This window comes from Etheostoma spectabile, chromosome 4, assembly GCF_008692095.1.
Source record: "Etheostoma spectabile isolate EspeVRDwgs_2016 chromosome 4, UIUC_Espe_1.0, whole genome shotgun sequence".
NCBI lineage: Eukaryota > Metazoa > Chordata > Actinopteri > Perciformes > Percidae > Etheostoma > Etheostoma spectabile.
The window spans coordinates 13,364,743-13,373,706 of NC_045736.1; the positions used below are offsets into that span (position 1 = coordinate 13,364,743).

At 41.3% G+C, this 8,964-nt stretch overlaps 1 long non-coding RNA gene across 1 annotated transcript in view; it reads right to left on the minus strand.

The window, feature by feature from the left end:
• Nucleotides 1–1,317: 1,317 nt before the first annotated feature.
• The window catches only part of LOC116687876 (uncharacterized), a 38,784-nt gene continuing 31,137 nt past the window's right edge, over nt 1,318–8,964 (minus strand). Inside the window, exon 4 of the long non-coding RNA XR_004331652.1 lies at nt 1,318–1,329. This is a non-coding gene — a long non-coding RNA (uncharacterized LOC116687876). The remainder of the gene's footprint in view (nt 1,330–8,964) is intronic.

The window sequence follows — 8,964 nt, forward strand, 5'->3', positions numbered from 1 at the left end:
ACTTCAGGCCTGTCTCCGCCCATTATGACATTTTCAAGGTGTAGTGCAGGGAAATATGATCCACCGTGAGCTATTTTATTTAGAAAATTAATCGAATGTATTATTTTATTTTTATTTCTTATGACAGTATAGAGAAAAATAACAAATCTACCAAAAACAGATCTAATGGCTCCTACAATATACATGGTATTAAGATAATAGAGTATTTGTTATTATACAGGGATTTAATTACACTATTTCTTTCATTTCAGCTGATCAAGATTTAAGGGATTTAAGGGATTTAATGAGACTATTTAAGGGATTTAATGAGACTATTTCTTTTATGTCAGCTTCACACCTGACGTTTAGGCCCCAAAATGTGCTGAAAGAGGAATACAGTCATTATTGACAACACTGCAAAACAAACAAAACAAACCTGGCGAATGCAGTCTAAAGACATCATCCTTGTACCGAAATATCAGCAGCAGAAGTGGTGAAATCCATTTTTTGCAGCTTCATCCGAGGCCAAGAGTGAATAAAAATACTCCAAACACTTTGTGCCAACACCTTCAGGTTAAACGATTGCACTGTGGGTCCACAACTCCAATATTTACTTCATTATCCTCTATGTGTTCCTCATTTACAAACCTCAGGTTGCCCTCGAGTGATTTACAGAAAGAATCATGCTGCTTTAATGTGCCCCCTGTATGCGCCAGCATCCCAGTTTGTAAGTCATAAATACCACTTGTGGCCGATTCATGTACATTTCAGTCAAAAATACCTACATGGGTTCTTAAATGAACAGCTGTCTGTGGGACATTTGGAGAAACCAAATTGTAAAGAGCTAATTTATGCTGCAATGCTAGGGTACATTTTTAAACCGGGGTATTTCTTTTCATTTGACAGGGGGAGAGATCTGGGTAGATGAGAGGAACTTATTTTAACTGATATGGCTCCCCGTGACCCTCCTTTCCAATTGCTCCTTTAATCTCTATTTAGACATTTGTATTCCTTTTAAATTGCCTTGCAAAGAACCGTGCAAAGTCCATTTAAGATTTTTTTTTAAAGCACCCTTATTATGCTCATTTTCAGGTTCATAACTGTATTTTGAGGTTGTACCAGAATAGGTTTACATGGTTTCATTTCCAAAAAACACCATAGTTTTATACTGCATATTGCTACAGATCCTGTGTTTAGGTCTCTGTTTTAGAATGAGACATCTCACTTCTATACTATTTTTGTTGGGAGTTGCACATGCTCAGTAGCGAGGTAAGAATGACATCCGCTAGCTACTGTTTTTCCAACTTTGATTAGCACAAGGCAGGATTATTTTACGGACTTATGGAATACCTGCAGAACAGGGACGTGGAAATAGATCTTTTATAGACTATGGTGATGTATTGTGTGTGTTGTAGTAGTATTTAGCCAAAAGTTATTTTTCATAATATGGGCACTTCAAGTAGCTTTCCACATGTTATGGTCCCTTGTGTCCAGGCCCCTTGTAGCGGCCATCACGGACGCTATGATTTGACCTAAACCTAACCCTTGCCTTTGACTTCACATTCAACGGGCACCTTGGGAGGACATTGGGATCCGACACACCCTAAACCTAACCCTGACTCATTTTAAATGAATCCTTGATGTTTGATTAACTCATACTAAGCATTTCTGTTTCTCATATTTAACTATTTCCATTTCACATACTGTATATATTGTATATTCCATTTCACATAGTGTATACATACCGTGTGTAATGTGCTATAAACACCACCAATTTTTTTGTGTCTCTAAAATGTAAACATCCATTGACTAAAGCGTCCAGAAAAAGCTGGATTTGCTTTTGTAGCATTGGTATTGGTCCATTTGGAAGGCACTGTTGTTTGTAGTGAAAAAAATGTAACGTCCGAAACACTACAAAACATAATAATTGAATTTGCCCAAAAGAAGACCCAGTAGGGTCAAAACGTTGCCTTTTCTATTAAATTATGGGAGTATAATTGCATGCGTGTTGCGGACATTATAGTTTTTCCCTTTAGTATTTTTCATTTGTCCTGCACCAGCCAGAAAATGGGATGTGCACACAATTTCTTCTATAACTGTTGCTTGTAGCCCTTTTAAATCCCCTTCCTTATTGATGGTGATCAAACATTAAGATGTATAAAGGTAGGTCTGTGCAAGTCCCATCCTGTGCTGTAGACCTTTTTCATGATTGGATGTCACATCTCACCAAAGCTGCTTTTCCAACTTGTGCAATTCAATGCAATCTCTGATAAAGAGGTTTCTACATTGTCCTTTACAAAAACTTCAATCTATTCCTGGGGTTTAATCTCCATATTCTACGATGAATGAGTATCTGTTACAGCACTTGCTCTTAGAAATTGAAACCTTTGTGATTTTGACAAAGTTAAACAATCTATTTGTTAGCATTCAAAAACTACAGCTGCAAGGCAGCAAGGCCGTGCTCAAACTAAGGAATCTTGTCTCCTTTGTTCAAATTCAGCAACACTTCTTTCTACTTTTTGGCTGTTTGTGAAAACGCAAATATCTAAATCAGTTGGATCTGGCCGAAATCAGGGACATCTGGCAGAATTTCCGCTGGTAACGGAGCAATCCCGGAAGTGGAACATCACGTATATAGACCATCTCCGATTAAACCCCAAGTGTGAGAATTCACAGGAAGCAAATGTGGGTGTGCTGATGATGTGTTATGGGTAAACATCCGAGGCTGAAGAAGAAGAAGAAAAAGGGTGATTTACACGAAAACGGCAATGAAAATGTCTTACTATAGAGATGACGAGATCATCTGTTGGTAAGGAATGACGCCAAAACCGTCAGACAAATTCAAGGAATTGCAAGGGACTTGATTATTCATGGACCTGTTTACTGATGTGTTGTAATGTGATGTGTCATGTGCTGTCTAATGCACGCTCTCACTAGGCCTAACCCCTCATCTAAACGCTCTTGAGGCGGATTCTCTTGTGTGTTTCATGTCAAAAAGTTAAAATTGACAAGTAGCACCTTTCATTTATATTTTCAAAGAGAGTCAAATCATAAGAGAATTTCTCCCAGGACACTTTGCATGTAGAACAATCTAGACCACCCTTCATAAGTTACAGAGGCCCAACATTGCTTAATGAGCGACAATGGCAAGTAACCCATATTTATGGTCTGTAATTGGATCAAAAGCTTCGGGTTCTTCGGGTACAGCAACACAAATGTGTCGAGCCAAGGAGTGGTAGAAACAGACAGACAGGCAGACCCACAGAGAGACAGAGACTGACAAAGGCAGAAGAAATAGATTCCTCAATGCTCGTGTAACTCCCTTTCAACTCCGACGTTATCTCTGTTGATGTGAGGGAGCCACTTTTTCTCTCCGTCTCCTGCTTCTGAAATGTCAAAGAAGCCGCCGCCGAGCTGCTCTGTGTCTTCACTACCAGAGAAATATGGAGCGCGTCAGTGTAATTGTGATATAAGGACGACTATCCCTCTCTATCATCCTTTTCATATTTGAGGTTGCGGAGACTTCTGGATGCCGAAAGAGAGAATTTCCCTTCTCGGTAAAAACCAGAGTCTGGTTGGCGCGCATGAACACACACAGCTACGGATACACACAAATACACAAACATTAACACGCAGCTACACTGGAGGTTCTGTCACGCTAACGGATCCTGACAGAGCAATCACAGTCACACACACATCACTCCTTTTCTCATCTCTGTTACATCTCCATGCAATCTTTATCCTTTACCCTCTTCCCCCTTTTGACCGTCGCTGTCCTGTTTTTCTCGTTGACCGCTTCATCTGTCCCACTTTTCCTTTTCTAATTTTGTTCATCTTCTTCCTATTTTTGTATTTGAGCAACAACCATTGGGAAAAACACCCGGACTGTTCAATTTCTATTTTTAAGTGATCGGGACATGAAGAATAAAACAAACCATGTGGTCATGAGTACAAACATAGACTTTAGTACTCACGTGTTTATTAGGTCTTAGTCAAAATAGAATTTGTCACTTCTACTGTATGTCAAATAAACGCAGGACTATCATTATTAATTATATAATTTTTTTATAATCTTGCATTTTTTTATTTTTAATGTAAATAAATTATCATAATATTATTTAATTGCAACTTATCTTTATATAAAATGAACTGTCATACTCTGACAGTCACGTTGTGTTTCTTTCCGGGAGAGAGATTGAGGTAGATGATGGGAATTTATGTTAAGTAATATAATTCCAGCTGACCGCCCTGTGCAGTAACTCCTTTAATCTCTTTTGAGACACTTTTAGTCCTTTTAAGTTGCTTCTTAAAGAACCAAACCTGGTATTTTAAGATGTTTTTAAAGTTTTTTTAAGTGGCTTTTTATAGAACCAAACCTGGTATTTTAAGATTTTTTTTACGTTTTTTTAAGTGGCTTTCCACACGGTCCCCTTGTGCCCGTTCCACTCGTGGTAGCCATCATGGACGGTAGGGTTATATATATTTTGGGGGGCTTTTCTTTTATTATAGTGACATTGGATAGACATGAAAGGGGGAGAGAGATGGGGGATGACACGCAGCCACCTACATGGGGCGAATGCTCTTATTGGGTGAGCCAGAGGCCGCCCCTCGGACGGTTTGATTTAACCCAAACATGACCCTTGCCTTTGACTTCCATTCAACTGTTCAACTGGTCGATGGACACGTGGGGAGGTCATTGACCCCCATGTTGTCCTCCCCCCCACTGTACAACTTTTCTCGGTCCAAATTAAATACTTTTTCCAATGTTTTTGTCACTCTACTTCTTTTGTTATGTTTTCCCCCAGCGTTTTTTAAGCTTTTTCCGTCATTTTTTTTCAATTAGTATAAAATTTAATAAAACATCTGAAAGTAGTAAACTGATCATGTATTTTACTTCTAAAGAGCGTTGTATGGAACCATCCACGTTGTTTTTTGGGACATTTTGGTTGATAGAAATCCAAATTTCTGATATTGTTGGGTTTCTGTAAATAACATCACAGAGTACGGACTAGACCTGGTCTTTTATGAAAAATGTGCATGGTGCGTGAACACAATAAGGAAATGGTGAAAAGTATCCACGAACTGGATTAAAGCTCCTAAAACTTATTTGTCTTAAAACAGCAACCCCCACATTGCTGCAGCTCCTCTTGTGAGCGCAACCCTGTGTGTTGAGCTCTCTGCTTTAGCTACACTTCTGTTCCATCTTTGTTGGGCCCGGAGTGAACATGCACAGAAACGGACACTAGCCATTGCAGAAGCAGAATAAGAGGGGCATGTAATGACAGTACCTAGGTTAAGGACTACTAGTCCATGCAGAAAGCAGAGTCTGAGGGTCCTGACAGTACAGGTAAGGACACTAGCCATGCAGAGGAACAGAGTATGAGGCCTGGCGAGTACCTAGGTAAGGACTACTAGCCAGTCAGAAGCAGAGTCGTGAGGGTTTGACAGTACCTTAGGTAAGGACTATAGCCATGCAGAAAGAAGCAGAGTAGAGGGTCCTGACAGTACAGAGGTAAGGACTACTAGCCAGTCAGAAGCAGGGTATGAGGGTCCTGACAGTACCTAGGAAGGACTACTAGCAGTCAGGAGCAGAGGATGAGGGGCCCTGACAGTACTAGGTAAGGACTACTAGCCGGTCTAGAGCGAGTTGAGGGTGTTGCCCTGACAGTAGTAAGGACTACTAGCCAGTCAGAGCAGAGTTGGGGCCTGACAGTACATAGATAAGGACTACTAGCCAGTCAGAAGCAGAGTATGAGGGCCCTGACAGTACCTAGGTAAGGGACTTATAGCCAGTCAGAAGCAGAGTATGAGTGCATTACCATCATGTGTTTAATAAGGACGCACGTTTGGCTGAAGTAAAGACAGGGACTACAGTAGAGCTGTTTGAGACAGTTTGTGAACAGTGTTGTTTTTGTGGTTGGAGATGGGTAAGTCCCTTGAAAGGGGGGGGGGACTTTGGTCTTTTTCACTTTTTAAACTTGTTACACGCACTTAAAAGATATATAACACAATAAAGGAAAGGGAAAAGGCCAAAAAGCATAATATAAGCACTTTAAGTAAAGTTAACAGTGCAAAACAAGCATGTAGGTCACACGTGTTCTCAGTAGCGTCCCCCAAAACCCAGTAGCCTATCAGGCGCTGAGAGGAATTGATTTTGTGAGGAAACGTTGCTTCAGAGGGTCACTTGAAAGAACTACAGTGGCATACCAAGTGGAACTGGATGTTCCGCTGACACAGCGTATTATTATCACTCAACATGGTGTTTGCTTAAGTGCAGCACCTCACCCCAGAGACACAGGGAGGATTTTTTCTAAACCGAACAACGGTTCCTTCTCCCAAAAGCTGTACAGTATTGACTGTTCTCCTTCACGTCAACAAAGAAGTCACATCCGAGCGATTTGAGTTGCTACGACAGTCTCATTGGCTGTCTTTGATGTTTTTTCCTTTCCTTTCCTCCCTCTCTGTCCGTGGTGCCGGGTGGGTGGAGGTGCCGAGGTAATGTGATGCAGAGAAGTGACTGGAGCGAGACGGAGCTCCGAGAGAAACCCCAAAATTCACACCAGGGTGGCTTACACTGCATATATGAGCACCTGCGTACACGCACTCATATTCACAGCACAAGAAAAAACACACATGCTCGCACGCACACACACACACACACATTCAGAGCGGCTTATGAGTTGTGCACCTTAATACCAGCCGCAGTATAGCCCATCTGTGAGAAGGTAAATTGAATCTTACAGGCACAAAGCCGACTCCCCTGTGGTCTTTAGAAAAAAAAAGCCCCACTTTGTGAGTCTAAAGCTTTTCTTAAGCTTTCGTCTCTTCATCGCTTTTTCTCCCCTTTCCTTTTCTACTCCTCCCTGACTGCCTCGCTCTCTCTCTCTCTCTCTCTCAGTGGGGGGAATGAAGGTGTGAGAAACACTGATCGATATGCTCATTAAGGAGCTGTGTCTTTGGGAGGCCTGTAAAGGGTCTGCACACAAAGAGCACCGAGGCAAACACTGCCCTGAACAAGCCTGATAAATCACCACAATATTGTCCATAACTGAACAGCACCACTTTTCACAATCACAAAAGGCTTACGGAGAGTAAAAAAAACAAAACAATCCCTCTCTTCTTCTCCCTCTTCCTCCTTTCTCTCAACTTTCATCTCCTTCCTCCTACTTCACCTCCAACTCCCTTCTTTGATGGCTGCAGAGAGGTAGTTTAAAGAACTTTTCACTTCTACCCTGTCAGGAGGATTTTTACGAATATGTCCAGTCTTTATAGAAGTCCCATACATAGCCTGTGTTTCTGTATTGAGTTAACAAAAACAGATTTACAGCTAGTCACTCTGCCCACACAATTAACCCCCACACACACAGAGGTACTGAGAAAATGCAGTTTGAAATGTTAAATTCTAATTAACAACAGCACTACCGCCTCCACTGCTCTACAGTGTCAGCGTATGTGTGTGTGTTGTGTGGTGTGTGTGTGTGTGTGTGTGTGTGTGTGTCAGGCAGGTGGGATAGACACTGACAGGTGGAAGAAAATTGCCAGTGCGAGGTATCCATCTGTGCAGGATCCACACTATGCATTTCAAAACTCAAAACTGTGAGGTTTCTATGCCAAATGATGGAAGGGGATTGACACGGTTCCATCTGCCAGTGCAGAGTCTGTGTTTGAGTTGTATGGGTAGAAACAGGGGTGGAGAGAGACTATTACGATGTCTCACTCAATTTGAAGAGCCGTTTGGCTGAAACGTCCCTTGACAAGAGGATGAAAATAGAACAGGAGCCAAAAATGGTGGAAAAAATATGTTGAGGAAAAATAGTGAAGGGCCAATTCTAACAGAGAGAAAGTTGGTCAGAAGAAACAGAGCATCCTAGGGTATGCATCGTTTGTCAATAGTAATGCGAAGAGAACCACAACTGCTTACATTACTTTTCGCGTGTACAGCGAAGTGTAAAACACCATGTCGACCTGCGGAGGGAGGCAGTCCAAATGCATGCAACTTCATCCCCATTTGCACAATTCACTGCAACGAGAAGACAGTTGTCTTTTCACCCTGGGCTCTAGTGTGACAGGTCAGAACAGGTGTGCCTTTGCATGGGGTTATACAGCACAACTTAACTAGTTTATTTAGAGCATGATGTCCCCTTTAGGCACAGAAACGACTTGGTTAAGGAACCATCACGGCACACAGTAGAAGTCCTTGTCAGGTATACATAAACCAGCCGGATCACTGGGAAGACACATGCCCATGGGACATGTTGACGATATCATTAGTCAGTGCCACCCAGAGACGGCATAAAAACAGGTGCATGCAACACCTGCCATGCAACAGCATTATCGGACGATGTCTACTGGACAGTGAGTGCACACTGAACAAAAGGGCTGTGACCAATTATAAATGTTATGTACTTAGAATTCACAGTAAACATCTGATGTGATTTTGACAGTTTAGAATGACTGTAAAATTACATGACCACCTGTGCGACATGACAACATCACAGTAGTCAAAGCATTACTGTAAAAAAAATCACAATATAGCCACTATACATTAGAAATACTAAAAGTAAAATAAACGATTGTTATTTTACCGTGTTATCTGTGTGTGTTAATTGTTATCTAATCAAATTTCTTTTAGTTGTTTTTTTTTTTTTTTATTTTACAATGAATACTCTACATAATCCTGATCTTTCCCTAAAGGTTATGACAACCATGGTCTGTTTCATCTGTCTCTCTCATACTGTACTTGCCAAACGCAGATATTGCGCAGAGTGCAACAATTTACATTAGGACTGGTCATAAAGAGCAATGTTTGTTGAATGTAATCCAGGGTTTTTGCAGAATTGTAGTAGCCTGGTGATGCGGTGGAGTAAAAACAGATCCCTTTAGACATTTGAGGACAGTCAAAGCATTCAATGGCCAATATCTGATACTTGACCCTCTTTGATGTTCCATTCAGCGGTTGAATACCCAGCCCTAACTGCGACCAAA